The sequence below is a fragment of the Alexandromys fortis genome, unplaced genomic scaffold, assembly GCF_014885135.2.
Source record: "Alexandromys fortis isolate MF-2015 unplaced genomic scaffold, M_Fortis_MF-2015_v1.1 scaffold_316, whole genome shotgun sequence".
In the NCBI taxonomy this organism is placed as follows: Eukaryota; Metazoa; Chordata; class Mammalia; order Rodentia; family Cricetidae; genus Alexandromys; species Alexandromys fortis.
This window is the reverse complement of record NW_026068209.1, coordinates 888,792-902,436: the sequence shown is the minus strand read 5'-3', so window position 1 is coordinate 902,436 and position 13,645 is coordinate 888,792. Positions and strand designations below refer to the sequence as shown.

At 37.3% G+C, this 13,645-nt stretch overlaps 1 pseudogene; it reads right to left on the bottom strand.

The window, feature by feature from the left end:
• Nucleotides 1–2,041: 2,041 nt before the first annotated feature.
• Nucleotides 2,042–2,136, bottom strand: LOC126493296 (uncharacterized; annotated as a pseudogene).
• Between the last annotated feature and the right edge of the window lie 11,509 nt (nucleotides 2,137–13,645).

Genomic DNA, 13,645 nt, shown 5'->3' with positions numbered 1-13,645 from the left:
TTGTCCTAGATATGAAATAAAACAAAAGAATCCCTATTAGAATGTTGAAACCCAGAGACAGTAACCAGAAAAGATAATAAAGTGATAAAAGTTCTTACCTTTTTGATAGAGTTTTGTGCTAGTGCTGCAAATTAATGTAAATATAATTTAAAAATAGAATACAGAATTAAATTCTAATAAAATTGGGTAGCACCACAGGGGTAGTCAGTAAATTGAAAGAACATATGATTAGATTTCAATTGTTGCTTTTTAAATTGTGGACCTTCCTTTTTCCCCAGGTTTTTAGATGTGTTGGTTTAGAGTAAGATTCTTGGTCTACCAGGGCTACATCTCACTCTTACTCCATATTAACTAGCAGATCACAGGAAGGATTTAGTATAGTGTAGACTGTTTTCCAATTGTTTGGAATTATCGGGTTTTGTTTCATTTTGGCAGGGGTAGAGGAAGTCAAGTATAAGCGTTGACTAGCAAATGACAAATATCTGGAACCCAAGTTAAGTGAACTGGACACTAAAAGCAGGTCTGTCTTCTGGAATATGTCTATTAATGCTTATGCAGTTTCTGTAGGTAAGAGTAAACCCTCAGCCATGTTTGTGCATACCAACTAATTAGGGAGATGCCCATGATGACCAGGCACTAAGTGCTGACTATATTCCAGGTTTTGTCAATGTTCGGGTTTTAGAAAATGTTTATTAGGAACTCCTTTGTTTCAAAAATTCAGCATGGACACGTTAAACATGAGACTTCACTCTCACATCTCAAGTGACTTCCTAAGAGTCAATGGCCTCAAAAGGGAGAGTTCTTCATAAATGAATAAAAAATGTACTGACAGTAGAACCAGACACATTAGAAGTCTTGTTCTGACTTAGTGTTGCAGTGACTCAATGAGACTGAGTAAATCCTTTGTTCTGGTCCTCAGTGTCCTTACCCCAAAAAAATCTATTTGCACAGCTCTGATGTATTTGACCCAACCCTAGTCCCACAGAACACTTTTTGACAGAAGTTATTTTTTTTTCGGTAGATTATTTTATTTATTACCATCATATAAGTGTTAAAAACTGTTTTTATTTTTCTTTTAAATTATATTACTTTCTTTCCGGTTTAATCACTCAGAACCTCCAGCAGAATTCTGAATAGAAGACATGAAGAAGAGATTTTCTATTTTGTCCTAAAACTGCAACAAGTTTGCATTTAATGCTTTGCCATTAAATGTATAGTGGTTAGACATATGTTTAAATGGAATAGCTGTTGATTCTGTTGTCTGTACTATTTTTTTGATTGAAAAAAGTTCCACCTCCTCCCCACCTCCCATTTCCCTCCCCCTCTTCCCACTCCACTCCCCCTCTTTCCACTCCACTCCCCCTCTCCCCACTCCATTCCCCCTCCCTTTTCGAGTCTGAAGAGCAGTCTAGATTCCCTGTCCTGTGGGAAGTCCAAGTCCTCCCCCCCTCCATCCAGGTCCAGGAAGGTGAGCATCCAAACGGGCTAGGCTCCCAAAAAGCCAGTTCATGCAGTAGGATCAAAACCCAGTGCCATTGTCCTTGGCTTCTCATCAGCCCTCAGATCAAATGACCTAATTTTGAGACCCACATTGAAGCACCAGACTGAGCTCCCAAGGTCCAAATGAGGAGCAGAAGGAGGGAGAACATGAGCAAGGAAGTCAGGACCGCGAGGGGTGCACCCACCCACTGTGACAGTGGGGCTGATCTATTGGGAGCTCACCAAGGCCAACTGGACTGGGACTGAATAAACATGGAATAAAACTTGACAGAAGTTCTAACTGTGACTATATGTCTCCATATAAAGACATTAATCATTCTGACTTCTAAGAATACATACACACCTCCACATATGAAAGGCTCCAAAAAATCCTGTAGTAAAAAAGATTATTAAATGTTATTAAACTTATTCCTAAAAAAATATGTTAGCTTATGAATCTGTTTTGGGGAAGTACCTATAGAGAAACTTTAAGTGTTTCATAGAACATAATCTAGCTAGTGTTGAATATAGTTTTCTTTTTTTTTTTTTTTTTGAAGGGAACACTACATCACATCCTCATGGTTTCTGGTGCTCTATGCAGTCAGAGAAACTTCTCTAACAATGAACTACAGAAATGATCCCTGAAAGTATAGTCTTGGATAAAATTATCTTAATATACTCTTCCATCTCTAAAATTTACTGGTCATATATGACTATATGTTTTTTAAATGAGAAAATTTGAAGTTTAGAGAATTTAATTAACCCAGTCAAAGTGACTTATGAGCTGGTAGCTGAACCTGACATTTTAAAATCTGAATATTGGTTTGTTTTTCCGGTAACAATTATCCTACAGATGTTGGGGAATCAACAGATGAATTCATCCCACAAAAACGCATTTCTCTCTGCAGAAGCCACTATCCAGAAGGTCTGGGCATCCTCAAAGAGTGTGGTTCATTGAAAAAGCCAACCTTGAAAACAGGATAGGCTTGGGCTATGAATGACCTTGAGTATTGGATACAAGATGCTTCATCTAAAGCAGGAGTTTCTGACTCTCCCAGGCTGAGAGACAAAGTGATTTTGTATGTATTTCTATTGGGTCATTAACTGGAATTTAGAATTTTAGTGGTTTTTTCCTTTTCTTTTGTTTTTGAAACTGAATGGGGACCAAATACATAATTAAAGACTGGGATTGAATGAGCATGCAATCAAACTGAACTCTCTGAATGTAACTGACAATGGGGGCTGACTGAGAAGCCATTGATAAAAAAAAAAAGGCACTGGGACTTGTTTCTACTGCATGTACTGGCTTTTGGGGATCCTAGTCTATTTGGATGCAAAGCTTCCTAGTCCTGGATGTGGGGGGGGGCTTGGACTTCCCACAGGGCAGGGTTCCCTGCCTCTCTTAAGGAGGGAAGGAGAGGGAGGAGGGGAGGAAGTATAAATTTTTGAATGAAAAAATGAAAAAAAAAAAACAACCAACCAAACAAACAAACAAAGAAACTCAAGAAACTAGACGTTAAAATGCTAATTAACCCAATTAAAAAATGGGGCACTGACCTGAACAGAGAATTCTCAACAGATGAAATTCAAATGGCTAAAAGACACTTAAGGATATGCTCAACCTCCTTAGCGATCAGGGAAATGCAAATCAAAACAACTTTGAGATATCATCTTACATCTGTCAGAATGGCTAAAATCAAAAACACCAATGATAGCCTTTGCTGGAGAGGTTGTGGAGAAAGGGGTACCCTCATCCATTGCTGGTGGGAATGCAAACTTGTGCAACCACTTTGGAAAGCAGTGTGGCGGTTTCTCAGGAAATTCGGGATCAACCTACCCCTGGACCCAGCAATGCCACTCTTGGGAATATACCCAAGAGAGGCCCGATCATATGACAGGGGCATTTGTTCAACTATGTTCATAGCAGCATTATTTGTAATAGCCAGAACCTGGAAACAACCTAGATGTCCTTCAATGGAAGAATGGATGAAGAAAGTGTGGAATATATACACATTAGAATACTACTCAGCGGTAAAAAACAATGACTTCTCGAATTTTGCATGCAAATGGATGGAAATAGAACACACTATCCTGAGTGAGGTAACCCAGACCCAAAAAGATGAACTTGGGATGTACTCACTCATAATTGGTTTCTAGAGATAAATAAAGGTCAGTGAGTCTATAATTTGATCTCCTAGAGAAGCTAAATAAGAAGGTGATCCCAAAGAAAAACATATAGCTATCCTCCTGATTATGGGAAGTAGAAAATTTCAAAAAGAATTACAGTGCTTTGAATCTACCTTCATAGCTACAATGGCTGAAAACTGAAACAACTTTGCTAGAGAATTTGAGCCCAAACTGTTTGCTTTTAGCTCAGTCATCTGCCACTGAATTCGACAGTTTTCTTCTATTTTTGCTTTGTTTCTAACTTTACCTACGGCCATTCTTTATGTTGAAGAACTCTTCCATTTACGCAATGCATCGATCCTAAGGACAGGCAAGGTCTCCTTGTTGGCTGTGTTTTTTTTCTTTCCACAGAGAGTTTGTTTATGTTGTTAAATAATTAAGGTCATCTCCCAAATATTTTTGTTGAAGTGACATCATGTCAGGAAGTAATTCTAAGTTTAAGGGTTCTGATGTTTGCTGAACTAAAGAGAAGAGGAATGTTAGCATACAGGGGAGAAATGCCTGAGCCTTGAAGTTAGAGATGGAGAGCTAAACTGAGAGCTAAAGAATAAATAGGAGTTAGAAGAAAATTTTTGAAAAAGAGTAAGTTAAGGCATAATAAGCTAGGTAGAAAAGAAAAAGCCTGAGCATTTGGGAAAGTGAAAGATATTCTGTGTTGGGAGACAGGCTTATCCAAGGTTTTCTGAGAGGTCCTGAAGAAAAGGCAAAAAGAAACATCAATTCTGTGTTCTTGCTCAGAGACAGACTTAAGGAAGTCAAAGTTTGGATCTGGAACCAGGGCCTCAAAGAAGTCAGGCTCTCAGTTCCTGGGAATGTAACTTTTCCGCTTGAAGAGCTGTAGTTAGCAGTCTCTGAGTGACTGTGTGCTCAGTCTGTCACATTCTTGAGATAGCCTATATGCTAGTGGTGTAAAATTGCTTGTTAGCCTTTGCCAATGTCCCATCTTTCCCTACTAAACAGTATGTAAGATGCTGTACTTCCTAATACACTGGCTATCATGAGTCATCAGTTCATTAAGACCTCCTGTACCAAGATTTTTGTCTTTTTTACTTTCTTATCAAGGGTTCCTTTAGACACCTAGCATTTCCGGCCTTTCATTCCTGTGGACTTCGGGCAGTTCTGTAAGACTTAAGGAGAGCTTTGTAGGAAAGAGGTGCAAAAACTACAAGTAAAGGAACTACATACAGCAGGAAAGAGAATTGCATGCTTCTTTACCTGGATGTGCAATTGGCTTTGGGGGTGGGAGGCTGAAGCATTTGTAACAGATCTAGTATGAAAATGGGTCTTTTAATATAAATGGGCCAGATTTGTGTATGGCTGCTGAAGGGAGAATAGGCTATAAAAAGCAAAATTCAAGGAACCCAATTAAGATCTTTCTTGAATCTTTGAAGGAGTGATTCAATACTGGGTGAGAGTAATAAATAGTGAGAATAAGAACATTGTTTAGTTTTGTGAGGTTTTTAAAAGGAAGTCAAATCAAATTGGAAGCTGTGTTAACTTGATGATTAATTAAATATGAGAGATGAGAAAGACTGATGAATTAAATGCTACTTTGTTTTCTGGCCTGACAACCAGATAAAAATCAAAAGATACTATTCATTGATGTTGGAGAAACAAGAGAAGAGGCAAGATTTTAACAATGCAATTTCGGAAAATAGCATCTAAGTCATTTGTACTTTTTTTCATGGTAATTTGTCAAGGACTCCAACCACTTGTTAAATTAATTTACCAGTCACTACACAAAACACAGCATTTAAAAATGAGTTGAGGTCTCATAGAAAGAAAAGAGACCATTTGCACACACGACTCTGTATCTATCTATAAATGGACTCTTAGGGTCTGTCTGATTAAAATAGAGAAGCATTTTTGAATAATTTGAATTGCTTCAAATATTTTGAAGCAATATTTGAAGCATTGTTTCAAATGGTTCATTAGGTTTTATAAGCCCAGGCACTCATACCTTTGTACAGTAGTATAAACAAAATAATAAAAACACCAGAGAAAGTATTTGTGAGCCATTTAGATTTTATGTATTTTTGATGGCTCAGAAAAAATGTGGAATAGCTTCCATTTCAGTGTGTTTCTTGCCACTGAAGTACTAGTTTCAGAGAAGAACTTTTGGATTATGTTGGTTTAAAAATGTATCCAAATGAGTACAAACAGAAGGTTAAATAAAGTGAGTAAGGAATTTGTTAGAGGAATTTGCAATATTGTCTGGGAAAAATATGATAAAGAGATTGGGGAAATGACTCAGTAGACAAAAATACTTGCCTCATAACCCTGACCACTTGAGAGTGATCCCTAAAAGTCAAATAAATACCCAACACAGTGACATGCATCTGTAATGTCAATCATACTATAGTGAGATGGGAGGAAGAGACAAGAGAATCATTGAGAAGCTTCTTGCAAGCTAGCATATAGTATGCAGTGCAGTAGCAGAAACAACAAGAGAGACCTTGCCTCAAAGATGGTAGAAGATGAGAATATTAACTCTCGAAAAAGTTCTCTGATCACTTGCGTACCCTGGGTATGCATGCGCGCGCACACACACACACACACATCACACAAACATAATTAAAAAGTTAATAAGAAAGTATAATCTATAAACATATAAAAATGGCTCTTGTAGATAACGTGAGACTTAGTCTTTGAGATGGAAGAGCATCAGTAAACAATGAGAGGAGAAACAATAAATTTATAAAATTATATTAAGCCAATGAAATTTGAGAATGGCTTGTTCAGCTATCAACTGCCTTGTAATCATTATACTTTCCCTGTTTTCAATATTTCTCCCAAGCATCATGGTTTCAGTATCCAGCCCTAATGTACCAATTTTCTCTTCCTTATTCTGGGGTATGTCACTTTTTCTTCTTCTGACTTGTTTCTCCTACTTTCCAATTAGCAAGGATGTTCTCCTTTTCAATGGTGTTTATTAAAGAATGAATTAGATGACCCATGTAAAATGCCAGACTAGAGTTAGCCAGAATGAATATCAGCTTTTGTTATGTGGTAACACAGTACCACAGGTAAGAGTGAATAGTCCTGAGAAATAATCTTAAGTAATTACCTCAGAGTTTTTGTGAAGTTATTTTGGAATATAGATTTTAAAAATTTACAAAAAAGTAATAAACAAAATAATCATTGAACATTTTATAAAAATCAATCTGATGAATGGACAATTTGGTGGGAATTGTTATCAGGGCATGATCTTGGAGGATAGAGACAAGCACACAATTATGAGGATGTGGCAGGAACTAAAGATGACAAACTCTGTGAGACATAGTTTTATGTATATACTCAGTCTGTTTAAAACCTAACTTCTGAAATACCAGAGATTAAAGATTGTAGACTATCTGTTCTAGGTGGTATAACTCATGCATTCCTTCTTCCTGAAATCTCTTGTTTAAATAATCATCAAGTAGACAAAATAAATCTCTACTTTTCAACTGCACCCAACATTCCAATGTGATATATATTCTTCCAGTGTATGCTGAGATGTTTTGCTAGCTGGCCTACTAGACTGTAACTAATTTGGTTTTCACCATGTAGGCAGAGACTTCTCTTTCATTTCCTGGCCACTCAGACCCAAAATAATTACATAGAAACATATTAATTACAACACTGCTTGGCCAATAGTTCAGGTTTTCATTAAGTAACTCTTACATCTTTAATTGACTCATTCCTGTTATTTTGTATTTTACCACGAGGCTCATGGTTTATTGGTAAGATTCCAGGGTGGGCATCTTTCTCCTTCAGCATATACATGACATCTCCTTGACTCTGCCTACTCTCTCTCTCTATATATATATCTGTTTGTTTTCTCCACCTGGTTTTACTCGACTAAGCCTTTTACCAAAACAGTAAAAGTAATAAAACATATTCATAGCATACAGAGAAGATTCCCATATCATCTCCCCTTTGCTCTATAAATAAAAAGGAAGATTTTAACTTTAACATAGTAGAATTACATTTAACAAAACAGGTATCAAGCAAGAATTAGTTACAATATTTATTTATTTTTTTGAGTTTATATTTTATAGCAAGTGGGTAAAGGAAGTTTAGTCCAGTACATATTATTGCAAAAGCTTTCATCAGTAAAAGTTTCACAATGGAATGTCCAGCTATTAAAAGCATTAAGAAGTTACTCTTTTTTCTCAAAATGGTCACAAAGAATTTATCAAGAGTGTTCTAAAAGTTGACCAGAGAATGTACTTATTATTTTTTTTAAAAAAAGAAATCAAACTCTTTTGTCATTATACATACCAATCTAAGTTCCCACTCCCCTCCTCCAATTCCCTCCACATACCCCCACCCCCTGACCCCTATTCACTCTTCAGAGAGATAAGGCACATTGTTTTGGGGAAAGTCAAAGGTCCTCCCTACTATATCTAGGTTGAGCAAGGTATCCCTCCAAGAGAATAGGTTCCCAAAAAGCCATTACAAGCAGCAGGAATAAATCCTGGTACCTCTGCCAGTGGCCCCTGAGTCTGATCCAGCCATATAACTGTCAACAACATTAGGAGGGACTAGTCTGGTCCTATGGTTGTTTCTTCCCAGTCCAGCTGGTGTTGATGAGCTTCCATTAGCTCAGGTAGATTGCTTCAGTGGGTGAATCCATCATGATCTTGACCACTTTGCCCATATTCTCATCCCTCCAACTTTTCAACTGCAGTTTAGGAGCACAGTACAGTGCTCCAATGCAGGTTTCTGTGTCTCTTTCCATCAGTTGCTGGATAAAGGTTCTATGGTGACATTTAAGATATTCACCAATCTGACTATAGGACAAGGCCAGTTCAAGCACTATAGTCAGAGGCTGTTTGTTGGTTCCCATCTGCCCATCTAGCTTGTCCCCAAAATAAACATACAGAAATTATATTCATTAAATCACTGCTTGGCCCATTAGCTCTAGCTTCTTATTGGCTAACTCTTACATCTTAATTTAACTCACCTCCATTAATCTGTGTGGTGTAGGAGGTCTTTGTGTAGCTTTCATTGGTTAGTAAAGAAACTGCCTTGGCCTAGTTGATAGAGCAGAACTTAAGTAGGTGGGGAAGCCAGAACTGAATGCTGGGAAGAAGAAAGGTGGAGTAGGAGAGAGACTTGATGGAGCCACCACCGGACATAGACATGTTAAAACTTTGCTGGTAAGACACTGTCATGTGATGATATACAGATTAATAGAAATGGGTTAAATCAAGATGTGAGAGTTAGTCAATAAGAGGCTAGAGCTAGTGGGCCAAGCAGTGATTTAATGAATACAGTTTCTATGTGGTTATTTCAGGGCTAAGCTATCTGGTCAGCTGGGAGGAGCAAACAGGTCCTTCTCCTTGCAACATCTGTGTATAGCCACGAGGATGTGGCTTACCATATAAAGTTCATAGTGTCTATCTGAAGTGGCTCCATGGCATCTCCCTGACTTCGCCCTTCTTTCTCCTAGCATTCAGGTCCATCTTCTACTCATACTTAAGTTTTGCCCTGCTATAGTTTCTAAGCAGTTTCTGTATTCATTAATAGTAATCACAACACAGAGAGCAGACTCCCACATCATGGCACCCTTTCTTCTATTGCTTAGAGTCTTAGCTGGGGTCATTCTTGTGGATTCCTGGAAATTTCTCTAGAGCCAGATTTTTTGTTAACCCCATAATGGCTTCCTCAATCAAGATATCTCGTGCCTTGCTTTCATCTATGTCCTTCCTCCATCTTAATTATCCCCTTTCCTCAAGTTCTCCTAGTCCCTTTCCTTCTCCCCTCCACCTCTATATTCCCAATTTTGTCAGGTAATATTGTCTATTTAGACTTTCCATGTGGATATATATATATATATTTCTCCTTGTTACTTAACTTCTCTTGGATCATGAACTACAGTTTAAATAACCTTTGTTTACAGAGAGTATCCACTTATGAGTTAATATATACCACACTAATCTTTTTGGGTTTGGGTTATCTCACTCAGGATGGTGTTTTTGAGTTCTATCCATTTGCATGCAAAATTCACAATGTCATTTTTTTTTTCTGGTGAGTAATACTCTAATGTGTAAATGTGCCACATTTTCTTTAGCCATTCTTTGGTTGAGGGGCATCTAGGTTGTTTCCAGGTTATGGCTATTACAAATAATGTTGCTATGAACATAGTTGAACAAATGTCTTTGTAGTAGGATTAACCATCATTCAGGTATATCCCCAACAGTAGTATTGCTGGATCCTGAAATAGGTTGATTCTCAACTTTTTGAGAAACCAACATACTGATTTCCAAAGTGCTTGTACAAGTTTGCATTCCCATACGGAGCAGTGTTCTCCTTATATTATACACTCTCCAGCATAAGCTATCATTGGTGTTTTTGATCTCAGCCATTCTGACTGGTGTAAGATGGTATATCAGAGTTGTTTTGATTTATAAAATTTCCTGATGAACAAGGGTGTTAAACATTTTCTTAAGTATCTTTGGCCATTTAAGAGTCTTCTGTTGAGAATTCTATGTTTGTTCTATACCCCATTTTAAATTGGTTTATTTGGAACTTTGATCTATAATTTCCTATGTTCTTTATATGTTTTGGAGATCAGTGCTTTGTCTGATGTAGGGTTGGTTAAGATCTTTTCCCATTCAGTAGTCTGCCATTTTGTCTTATTGACTGTGTCTTTTGCTTTATAGTAGCTTCTTAGTTTCAGGAGGTCCCAGTTATTTATTGTTCTGGGCCACTCAACCCAAAATAATAATACAGAAACCATATTATTTAAATCACTGCTTGGCCCATTAGCTCTAGCTTGTTATTGGCTAACTCTTATATATAATTTAACCCATCTCCATTAATCTGTGTATCTCCATGTGGCAGTGGCTTACCAGCGAAGTTTCAGCATGTTTGACTCTAGCAGCTTCATGGTGTCTCTCTGACTCTGTTCTTTGTTCCCCCAGCATTTAGCCTAGCTTTCCCTGCTTACCTAAGTTCTGCCTTGCTATAGGTCCAAAGCAGTTCCTTTGTTCATTTATGGTAATGACAGCACACAGAGGGGACTCCCACATAATCAGTGTCTGTGCTACTGGGTTTATATTTAGGAAGTGGTCTCATGTGCTCATGCATGGAAGCCAACTTCCCACTTTCTCTTCTATCAGGTTCAGTATGGTTGGATTTATAGTGAAGTCTTTAATCCATTTGGACTTGAACTTTGGGCATGGGGATAGATATGGATCTGTTTACATTTGTCTACTTGTTGGCATAACTTGCCAGCACTGTTTGTTTTCTTTTTTCCATTGTATAATTTTCCTTCTTTGTCAAAAAGCAGGTAGGTGTTCTTAGGTGTGTGGATTGATATCCAGAGCTTTGATTTGATTTCATTGATCAACGTGTCAGTTTTTATGCCAGTACCAAGCTGTTTTCATTACTGTAGATATGTAATAGAGTTTGAAGTCAGGGATTGTGATGCATCCAAAAGTTCTTTTATTGTACAGGATTGTTTTGGCTATTCTGGGGTTTTGTTTTTCCATATGAAGTTATTGATTATTATTATATGATTATTGTTCTTTCAAGTTTGGTTTAGAATTTTGTTTGAATTTTCTTGGGGATTGCATTGAATCTATAGATTGTTTTTGCTAGGATTGCATCTTTATTATGTTGAACCTACCTATCCAAGAGCATGGAAGCTCTTTCCATTTTCTGGATTCTTCTTCATTTCTTGCTTCAAAGACTTAAAGTTTTTGTTGAATAGGTTTTTCAATTCATTTGTTAGTGTTACCCTAAGATATTTTATGTTGTTTTGGCTTATTTAAAAGGTTAAGTTTCTCTGATTTCTTTCTCAGCTTCTTTATCCTTTATATATAGGAGGGCTACTGATTTTTTTTAGTTGATCTTGTATCCTGCCACATTACTGAATGTATTTATCAGCTTTAGGAGTTCCCTGGTAGATTTTTTTTGGGTTCACTTATATATTTCTATCATATCATCTGCAAATAACCAAAGTTTGACTTCTTTCTTTCCAATTTGAATTCCATTGATCTCCTTCTATTGTCTTATTGCTATAGCCAAAGCTTCAAAAACTATGTTGGAGAGAGTGAAAAGCCTTGACTTGTTCCTGATTTTAGTGGAATGGCTTTGAGTTCTCTCCATTTATTTTGATGTTGACTATTGGCTTGTTGTATATTGCTTTTATTTTGTTTAGATATATTTCTTGTATGCCTTATCTCTCCAAGACTTTTATCATGAAGGGGTGTTGGACTTTGTCAAGTGCCTTTTCAGCATCTAATGAGATGATCATACTTTTTTCTCTTTTAGTTTAGTTATATGGTAAATTACGTTGGTAGATTTTTATATGTTGAATCATCCCTGCATCTCTGAGGTAAATCTGACTTGATCATGGTGGGCTATTTTTTTGATGTGCTCTTGGATTTGGTTTGCTGTCATTTTATTGACTATTTTTTCATCCATGTTGATGAGTAAGATTGGTCTGTAATTCTCTTTCTTGGTTGAGTCTTTGTGTGGTTTCATTATCAGGGTAATTGTAGTCTCATAAAAAGAGGTTGGCAATGTTCCTTCTGTTTCTATTATGTCAAACAGTTTGAGGAGTATATATATTAGCTCTTCTTGGAAGTTCTGGTAGAATTCTGTACCAAAATCATCTGGCCTATCGCTTTATTTTATTTTATTTTTTTTTTGTTGGAAGGGTTTTGATGACTACTTCTATCTCCTTGAAGTTTATTGGTCTATTTAAATTGTTCACCTGCTATTGATTAATTTTGGTATATGGTATCTATCTAGAAACTTGTCCACTTTTTACGTATTCCAACCTTATGGAGTACTGTAGTATGACCTAATGATTCTCTGGATTACCTGAATGTCTGTTGTTATGTCCCCTTTTCATTTCTGATTTTGTTAATTTGGATGTTTTCCCTTTGCCTTTTGATTAGTTTAGATAAGGGTTTGTCAATCTTGTTGATTTTTCTCAAAGAAACAGATCTTTGTGTCATTGATTTTTTTGTATTGTTTTCCTTGCTGCTATTTATTTGATTTTAGCTCTTGATTATCTCCTGTCTTCTACTCCTCCTAGCTGCATCTGCTGTGTCTGTTCTAATCTTTGTAGTGTTCTAATCTTTGGGAATTTTTCTTGGTTTGCTCTGTACTGTCAATATCTGTGTCTCAGGGAGTCACTGAGGTCCCTGTAAGCCTGCTCTCTTGGTCTTCTCTCCTGGTTCACTCTCTTGGTCCCCTCTCTTGGTCTTGTCAGTGTTGTAGAAAACTGTTTAAGAGTTCCATTGAGGATACAGGAGGATAGGCAAGTTTGGGGGTGAGATGGGACTAGTAGATTTTGAGTTTTGGTGGATGGGGCTAGGTATTGGAGGAGCCTACCTGCAGGAAACTCTCCTGATGGCTGGCTAGAGAAGCCAAAGCAGTTGGGAAGAGGCTGGGTTTTGTCTCACTATGGAGGTCCTAGAGAGTGGAGTGTCCTGGCACATGGCTGGTCACTCACCTCTTGGTTGCCTCAGTATTGTAGCAAACTGTTTTCAGAATTCCACTGAGGTTGCAGGAGGATATCCAGTTACAATAATTACATATATTTTATCTTTTATTATAACTAAGGAAAATTATAATTATACCTATATATTCTTTAATTCCATGAAACACCCCAGAAGGATATATTACCTAGGTAAAAAGGAAGTACATTGTAAACAACTTCCATAACTCTAGAATTGACCGAAACATCTTGATGCCTGTACATTCACCCAAAGTTCTGTAACATTGGGACATCCATCTTCAGCCTACAGGCTCCAGGAGACTTTTCCATGAAGCAGGAAGCTTGAAAGATTGTTTCACCTATATTGGCAGTTTGTCAGTCACATCCTTCTATATGCTGCAGAATCTCTGGCAGTCTCTTTCATGAAGCAGGGACCCCAAAGGACTGTCTCAACTTTAGTCAAGTTTAGCAGTCATTTTTCTGTGGGTCTTGCATGTCAAGTTCATACAGCATACTTTCAAGCAGTTGAGACAAGAG